At 29.9% G+C, this 9,472-nt stretch overlaps 1 long non-coding RNA gene across 1 annotated transcript; it reads right to left on the bottom strand.

The window, feature by feature from the left end:
* Positions 1-930: 930 nt before the first annotated feature.
* On the bottom strand, positions 931-1,427 carry LOC111384095. Its single transcript, XR_002700853.1, has 2 exons — positions 1,162-1,427; positions 931-1,084 (listed from the first exon to the last, which is right to left on the bottom strand). It is a non-coding gene; the product is annotated as an uncharacterized LOC111384095 (long non-coding RNA).
* Positions 1,428-9,472: the final 8,045 nt, after the last annotated feature.

The raw sequence follows: 9,472 nt of genomic DNA, 5'->3' as shown, positions 1-9,472 counted from the left end.
CTGGCGACTCAAACCGACGCGCCCAATTGTCATCCCTACATTTGGACCTCAACTATAATTTTTAAAAAAAAAGTAATTCACCATCTCTAGAAGTGACATCTCCGTTTAATTTCTTCTATTATCATTATCCTGACTCCCGAGGTAACCAAATGCACTCTTTAATGCCTGCATGTAATGTATGTGTACATATAAAACAAGAGTGACGAGATTGAACTATTGAAATTTTCTTGAAGAGATGTTAAAAATAGTAATCTATAAATGGTGTGTCCTCAACTTCTACTTTGTTTATTGATTTCCCCACTAGCCCAATAAACTATTAGTCTGACTTATAAGTCAGTATTTATTGATTATTTAATATGCATATAGGGAAAGCATCATGTTCCCTTCTTTTGACTTGGAGGTCCCCCACGTCATAGGCCACGAGTGAAACAGATATAATAAAATACAAATTATAATTTACATTGCCAAGTTGTACAAGTATTTTGAATAAGGGTTGTGCTTTACGAATAGGACCACGTAGAGATACAAGTCAATAGGGGGGCGTGCACGGACAAGGCCTACCCCCAGTCCGTTTAGAAAAATCCTTTGAATAATGACCCTGCTATTATGAGATAAAACTGGACCAGAAGGGTACAAAAAAATTTCATTCATGTGGATTAGGAGTTAATCATAAAAATAGTTTAATTATATAAGTATGTGATGGACAACATGATCCCCAGTTGCTTACTCTTCAATATTACTATAAATACTTCATCAAATTCAACAAATTTTGGATAAACTCATCTCGAGGAGTTTTTGCCTTTTTGGTAAGCCCGCTCCCCATAAGAAAGCCTTAGTTAAAAATTTCGTCTTTGAGAGATTTCTGTAAAAGAAGACAGGTCCACTCGCCACCAGAAAGAAATTTTTCTATCGAGCCGAGTAGCCTCAACATCATCAAAATCGCAAAATGGACATTTTGAACAGACATTATGCATATTCGAAGATAGAAATGTTTGACCCTGAAGAAAAACAGCATCAAAGGGCACAATTCTTGATTTACAAGGCTTTGCAGAAAGCAGAAATTAGGAGATCAAGACCTTCTTGGCTGAAAGTGAAAGTGATCAAATTGAAGATCAAGATTGGTAAAAGATTTAAGACACTGAGAAAGAGGATTGGACTAACCTTATCTTCTGCTAAAATTGGGTTTTGCAAGAAAATTACTTGTCAATGGAAATCTTGGAAGCGACAGATTCACGGTAAAGAGGGAATAAATAGAAGTCTCCCATCAATGATCATTTGAAAACTCTCTCTCTCTCTCTCATTTTTCTTGTTTTCCACTTGAAAAGTGAGATTTATGATACGTTGATTATGGTACTTCGAATCTTTCAAGGATATGAAATTTAGTGTTGCCAACTTGCAACAGTCCATTTTAAGATGGATTCAAGGTGTGGAAGAAAAATAAGTTTATTGCGTCTTAATCTTTTAACTGAGCTACGGGTTTAAGTCTTGCCTCTCATTTACCAAAAATGGCCGCACATCAGGTCTTCACTGAAAAAGAATTCGTCGTACACCAGGGCCGCGAGTTGACAACAAAATCTATATGTATATAGTTTTATCATCTCTCTCTTACTATTTAAACTTTTAAGGGGGAGATGGTTGATTTTTAATTTGTCACGTGACCTACAAATTTAATTTAATTGTGTATTAAGGTTAACTTAGCCCTTGTTTGATCCCCATTCTTTGGGAAAAAATGCATTTTGCTACACGTTGACATCATTTCAACCACATATTCTTTAATAAAATAATATTACACGTAAATCTAAAACTTTTCTTTATTTTTTAACCATACATTTTTCATCAATACACTATTCAAAAATTCATTTTTTCCCCAAAAATGGGAATCAAACAAGGGTTTAAAGTTAAATTCATTTAAAGTGATTTAATAAAGAGAGTTATAATATTGCTATTTGTACACTAATTTTTGACACTTTGATTGACACTTGCATTATTATTAAGTGTTAATTGAATGAAAAAACTGTTTGAAATTTAAACTGTCCAATAGAATAATGACACGTGATAAAGTGTAAACTAAAGTGTATAGTGTACATTTAGCAAAATTCAGAGAGTTAAGCTATTTGTACATTAAAAACGTACATTTTCCTTGACATTGTGTGATGTATCAAAATTGAGACCACTGATTATTTTAACTGTTGTTAAAATCAATGGCAAAAGTGAGTCATGTCATAAAGTGTCAACAAAACTACTAAGAAAAGTGAAACGGTAGGGAAATTAAATCAAGAATTAAAGTTACTGGATTTTGGATATCTAATATAGTAGGGGTTCTTACACAAATACCCCATATTTTGGGGTAGTTTTGGAAAAACATGAGAAACTTGAATTATATAATAAATACTTGCAATTCACAGTAAATTATACGATCAAAGCCACGGACATTCATTCTTCCACAAATATCAACCTCCAATCTCAAAAAATCAAAGGAAAAGGGTAAATCTACCACAAGTCAAGCAAAAACAAAATCGAGATTGCTTCAATATTTATTCTTCAAAGTTATCTCCCACAAATCTGGAAATACACAAAAAAAAATACAGTATTTTTTTTTTTTCAACTCTTTGTTTTATTACTTTTTCATCATTTTAAGATTGTTTAATGCTATCTTTGCCTAGATTATGAAAGCAACAACCATAATTATCAATTTCCAGTTGAATAATTTCTCACTTATAAATTCTAATCATCATAGTGCATTGTTAGTGATGGCAACGGGGCGGGTTCCTCTCCCGCCTCCCGCCTCACGCCCCGCCCCGCCCCTCCTTTGACGGGGTTGGGTGGGGGGTGGAGGGGGGCGGTTTTCTTGCCCCTTTTAATTTTTTATTATTATTTTTTTTTTTGAATTCTGAGTTCAATAAAATACGGATAACATTCAAGCTGACAAAGTTAATATCCAAAATAAACACTACAAATCTTAAATATAATGGTCGCTATTGGTACCCAACATTGATTATTAAGATGAACAAGGTTTTTTGTGTTTTTTCCTTTGATATTGTCGCAAAAGTTGTAACCCCACACACTTTAATTTATTACAATATATAGATTTTCAAATTTGTTCAATTGAACATGTTATATATTTTTATATTTGTTTTTATCAATATAATATCAATTTGACAAAGTAGCATAATGGTATATATATAAATTAGTTAAGTTTGATAAGACTTGTACAATTGAGGATACTAAAAAATAGGTCATCCTTCTATTTGAAGTAAGTTGAACCCTAACCTTTTATTTAAAAAAAAAATCATGAGGCTGGTTCGGTGCAGGGACCGTGCCCTGCGATGGGCGAGTTTTTTGGCCTCATTCGGGGCGGGGCGGAATAAATTGTCATCACTATGCATTGTCGATCTTATTTTTATTTGAATTTCGTGATTAGGTTTAGTTTGAACATTATAATGTAAATAATTGACATCTATGAAGTTTCTTTTTGATAATTTTGTTATTGTGATTGGAAACATGTTTGAAAATAATATTGTTGAACTTGAGAAGAAAATGTGTGTTAATAAATATGAAAAATTAGCTTTGAATCAATTAAAATGATACATACAAGATGTTTGACGACACGAGAATGTGAAAAAGTAATATTCTGTAACTTTTCTAAAAAAAGCCACATTATCTCATTTAAGCAATTAAATAGATGGACATGTATGCATTTTTGAAAATTTGAACATACAAATTCAAACTTTATTTTTATGCTAATACATAAAAGAAAACTTTGAATCAATTAGATAGATGCATGCACTGTGTTTGTTCCAAAAAAATGTGAAAATTTGACATTCTGTCAATTTCCTAAAAAAAGTCACATGATTTCATTAGAGCAATTAACTAGATTCATATTTGTGCTTTTTTGGAAATTTGAACATACAAATTCAAGCCTTATTCTATGTTAATACATATTAAAAAGAAAACTTTGAATCAATTAGGTTGATGCATACAAGGTGTTTGCTAAAAAAGAATGTAAAAAAAGTTTCTGAAGAAAAAAAAGTCACGGTATCTTATTGAAACAATTAACTAGATACACATGTATGCATTTTTTGAAAACTTGAACATACGAATTCAAGCCTTATTTTATGTCAGTACATATGAAAAATAAAATTTTGAATCAATTAGATTGATGCATACAAGGTGTTTGCTCAATGAGAATGTGAACAGGTGATATTATGTCACTTTCCTAAACAAAAAGTTATAGAATCTTATTGCAGTAATTAACTAGATGCATATATGTGCATTTTTTGAAAATTTGAATATATAAATTCAAGTCTTGTTTTATGTTAATACGTATGAAAAAAGAAAACTTTGAATCAACTAGATTGATGAATGCAAGGTATCTACTCAAGGAGAGTATGAATTTTGTTACTTTTCAATGAAAATTGATATTTTGTAACTTTTCTTAAAAAAAAAAAAAAAAAAAAAAGTCACAATATCTCATTAGAACAAGTAACTAGATGTATACGCGTACATTTTTGAAAATTTAAACATACGAATTCAAATCTTATTTTATATTAATACATATAAAAAATGAATTTTGAATAAATTAAATTGATTCATGCAAGTGTTTGAGAAAAGGATAATATGAAAATGTGACATTCTGTCACTTTTCTCAAAAAAATCACAGTATCTCATTAGAGCAATTAACTAGAGGCGTACACGTTTTTGGAAATTTATACCTTTTTTTTTTTACTAAGTTTATCTTATATTAACTAAACATAGAACATAACTTCATTTTAGAAACACAAGAACCTATAAGTTGAAAAAGACAAAAATTCAAAAGTGACAAAAAACGATAAATTTAAATTAAAAACGTCTTGTGATTCACAGATCTGGATGGACTCTATCACAATCCCATTATCAATTAGAAGAGTTGTGCGTATGGATAAACTGGACATTCCCAACATTTGTGGTTTTTCTCCTCCCAGTTTGACTTTAAATCTTCCAATGTTATTTTAGATTACAAGGAGTCTAGTTTGTTATGATCTTGATGGTGAAATTTATCTTATGTAACTACGGTATTCCTTCGCTACAAGTAAGGATTTATTAATAAAAGTTTTCATTATTTAAAAAAAAATTAAAAAGTAACACAACACTTTTCATTCACACGACTAACAAATTTTTTTTGAAGCATTCATTGTAAAATTTGCAATGCATCTTTTCGATTGAAAAACCTTAAACATTGAAAAAAATAACAAGCCAAATACAATTGCTGGAATTTAATTTAACAATCCAATGTCAATTACGTTTTAAATCAATATTGTTAACATTCTATTTACATCAATTTGGATTATTTCGATCATATAATCAAATATAAAACATCTTGATATTTTGAGATTGAGACGTTATACAGTAAGCCATGTAAATATTTTATTCAAACAGCGTGAAAAAAATCAGAAAATTAGGGACGGTCCTCGTATCGTTGATGAATTTGATTTTTTTAAAGGGTAACTGGCACAAAACGTCCCTACCTTTCAAGTGTGTAGTGAAAAACATCCATACCTTTTATTTTTTGGTACAAAACGTCCCTACCTTCCACTTTCTTTGCGCTGAACGTTCTTTTCATCAATTTTTGACGATTTTACACTCCATTCAAATAAAACAAAAAGAAAAGAAAGGAAAAAACAAAAAACTAACTGCAACCACATTCCCAAATTTTCTAAAAATTACAAATGGTAACTTGATAATTACCATATTAAATAAATTGAAAAAAATCAAAAAATTAAGAAAAAAATTAAAAAAATGAGTTGTCTTTTTCACCACACCCCACCCTACTATTCAAACAAAAAGAGAGACAGAGAGACTTTTCCCCAAAATAATTATTTTGGTGCACAACAAATCCTCCAAATCCGAAACCTCATTACATCTCTCTGCACTTCCCCTCTTTGTACAAGTTCCTTTGTTTTCATATCCAGTATCAAACCCCATTGTGCAGAGAGATGTAATGGGGTTTCGGATTTGGAGGATTTGATGTGCAGAGAGATTTTGTATGGTGGGGTGGGTGTGATGTAGAAGACAACCCTTTTTTTTTTTAATTTTTTTCTTAATTTTTTGATTTTTTTCAATTTATTTAATATGTTAATTATCAAATTACCATTTGCAATTTTTAGAAAATTTGGGAATATGGTTGCAATTAGTTTTTTTTTTTTCCTTTCTTTTCTTTTTGTTTTATTTGAATGGAGGGTAAAATCGTCAAAAAATGATGAAAAAGACGTTCAGCGCCAAGAAAGTGGAAGGTAGGGACGTTTTGTGCCAAAAAATAAAAGGTAGGGATGTTTTCCACAATACGCTTGAAAGGTAGGAACGTTTTGTGCCAATTACCTTTTTTTAAATTAATATAATTGATAAATCCACATTAATGAAGGTAATAATAATTAAGGAAACAATTGAACATGTGCAGGTTCTTAACAATGAGGAAATAATGCTCCACTTTACCGTATTGAATACTGTGGAGGAAAAGTCAAAGATAACTAGTGTATTAATCAATTTTTAGCATCAGCGCCGTACTTTGCCTAATTTCCCATATTTAAATGTCCGTGTGCATATAAAGGTTGATCTCAATTTTGAGAGTCCCCATCGTCCCGTCTCTAGAGTTTTGTGAGGAAGGTAAATCGCGGGATGTGCCCCAACAGATCAGGGAACAAGGACTGCTTATACATTGCGTATACAAGAAGTCCAATTCCATGTCTCAGGAATCAAATTTTCACACTGCGGTTGCCAGCAAGACGTGAGATAACCTCACTCCCGTCCTTTACACCACTGGGCTATGCCCCCGGGGGTGTTCGTGTGCATATGTGTGTACTCATCTTGCGCAAGACTTTGATTTCTTCTACTTCAACGTTTGCTCACTTGTTTTACTCAATGGAATCGTGAATTTTTTAAAAAAAAAAATTTTGGGAAATTATGTGAAAATTGGATTTTATGCTAAAATCATTTCAAGTTTCTAAGTTTATCGAGGTTTATGCAATATGGTTATACAAAAAAATTTGAAATTTTATTGATGGAATCAATGGTCTAGCGGATTGGAACAAGAATCAGGTTATGAAAGCTCTATTGTTGGTGATCATAGTGACTGTGATGATGACTCGAAGGGTGTGGAGTGTACCGAGTTGAATGAGGAATTTAATGCTTACTCTTGAAATTTTGATCGGTGTTTTGTCGATAAATTGAATTAAAGATGCTTGGTGTTCAATGAAGAAAAATGAGGGATGGTAGTTGTGTCATTTTTTTTATTAATTTCTATTACTTTATTTAATTGATTTCAATGTTTTTTTAAAAAAAAAATTATAACTTCTGTGTTCGTAGGTTCTACTATAACTGGTCCAATTGGAAATGAGTGTTGATCTTTGGCCTTTGATTGCTAGTGCTGCCAATGCCATTGTTTAGAAGAAATTTGGAGTGGTGGGGAATTTTTATTTTTCGAGTTCTATTGAATAATTGAAGTCTTTAAAGTCTGAAGTTAGAAATTTATATGATACCTATACTAAACAAGCTTCTATTTTTGTAGGAAGTTAGATTCTTTACCGATTTTCTAATTTCTATGGATGTTTTTTAGTTCTATTAATGTGGACTATTGCCTATATGATTGTAAGCAAAGGTGTACCATTTATGTGTTTATTATAGATGTTTCGACAATAAATAGAATTGAGGGCAAAAAGATTGGCCTACGTGCTGTTCTCCTTGACATTTAACAAGGAAGGTGATAACAATCCAAACCTTGTGAAACTAGATGTAATAACTAGAGAGAAAATGAAAATCTTTTATGGACATCTAGCCATTGTTTTTTATCTAGACAAAATTACTTTTTGAGATCAAGAAGTGATCTCAAAAGTAACATCACTTCACTTTTTTTTTTTTGAATTTCGCCACTTTTTTAGTGTTTGTCACTTATATTTTTTATTATTTACCTTTTTTTGAATTTATCACTTTTAAAAAAAATTGTCATTTTTTTGCTCGTCATTTTTTTAAAATTTTTTTCACTTAGTGTTTATTACTTTTTTATTCTGTCACTTTTTTGAATTCATAAATTTTTTAAAATTACTGCCACTCTTCTTTTTTTTTTTTTTTTTTTTTTATTTTTTTTTTTTTTTTTTTTTTTTTTTGTCAATTTATAGTATTTGTCACTTTTTTAATGATTGTCACTTTTTTTCATCATCCTCTTGATTACTACTATCATTTTTTTCAGTTACAACATAATTTTTTAATAAAAGTGACATTGTATATCATTTTTTAATAAAAAAGTGATACCTAACTTTTAAAAGTGACATTGATCGATGTTTCATCACTTTTTTTAAGTTTTGTCATTTTCTTTAATTTACATCACTTTTTTGATTGTTTGTCACTTTTTTATTTTCTGTCACTTTTTTTTAATCTGTGTAACTTTTTTCAATTTATGTCATTTTTTTTAAAATTTCGACACTGTTTAAAATTTTCATCACTTTTTTAATTTTTGTTGCTTTTTTTTAGTATTTGTCACTTTTTTAAATTTTTGTCTCTTTTTTTAGAGTTTGTCACTTTTATTCTTGAAATTTCCGTCACTTTTTTTAGTGACAAATATCACCTTTTAATAAAAGTGACATTGTATGTCATTTTTTAATAAAAATGTGACAGTCACTTTTTTTGAGTTTTCGTCACCTTTTAAACTTGTCACTTATTTAATAAGATAAAAAGTGATATGATATATTATATTTTCCAAACATAATCAGCATGTGGATTGTCTTGAAAATGCTAATTATGTTAGGAATCGCCACCACCCTCATGTGGATTGTTCTGGATATGTGGATTATGTTAAGAATATGATTACTGGTGCTGCACAAATGGATGGTGCTATTTAGTGTTTGTCATTTTTTTTTAGTTTTAGTCACTTTTTTTTTTTTAAATTTTGTTACTTTGTAAGTGATTGTCACTTTTTCTTATGTTAAGAATATGATTACTGGTGCTGCACAAATGGATGGTGCTATTTAGTGTTTGTCATTTTTTTTGAGTTTTAGTCACTTTTTTTTTTTTTTTTTAATTTTGTTACTTTTAAGTGTTTGTGTCACTTTTTCTTAAAAAAAAAGTGACAATCACTTTTCCTTAGAAAAAAGTGACAATTTTTTATAAAAAAGGTGACATAGTGTCACTTTTTTCATTTTACACAGTATTTTTTACTTCCAAAAAACTTTTCATATAATTTTTCAAAACACCTCTAACTTTAAGAGTATTTTTGTAAGTTGCCCAACTAAAAATCCAGGGAAAAAAAGAACCATGGAGATATAAATTTTTTATGTACTTTACTTAGTGCTTAGGTTAGAGACCATGTTTAGAGTTTAATTTATTTCATTAAGAAAAATTGAGATTTGAGATAAGATTAAACTCATCAAATTAGGGTGATTCTTGGCAATTTTATTTGTTTTATCAAATATAATTTTGATAACAATATTTATACGTTAGATACTCA

The sequence above is a fragment of the Olea europaea genome, unplaced genomic scaffold (assembly GCF_002742605.1).
Source record: "Olea europaea var. sylvestris unplaced genomic scaffold, O_europaea_v1 scaffold2841, whole genome shotgun sequence".
Lineage (NCBI taxonomy): Eukaryota > Viridiplantae > Streptophyta > Magnoliopsida > Lamiales > Oleaceae > Olea > Olea europaea.
This window is presented reverse-complemented; position numbering and strand designations above follow the sequence as displayed.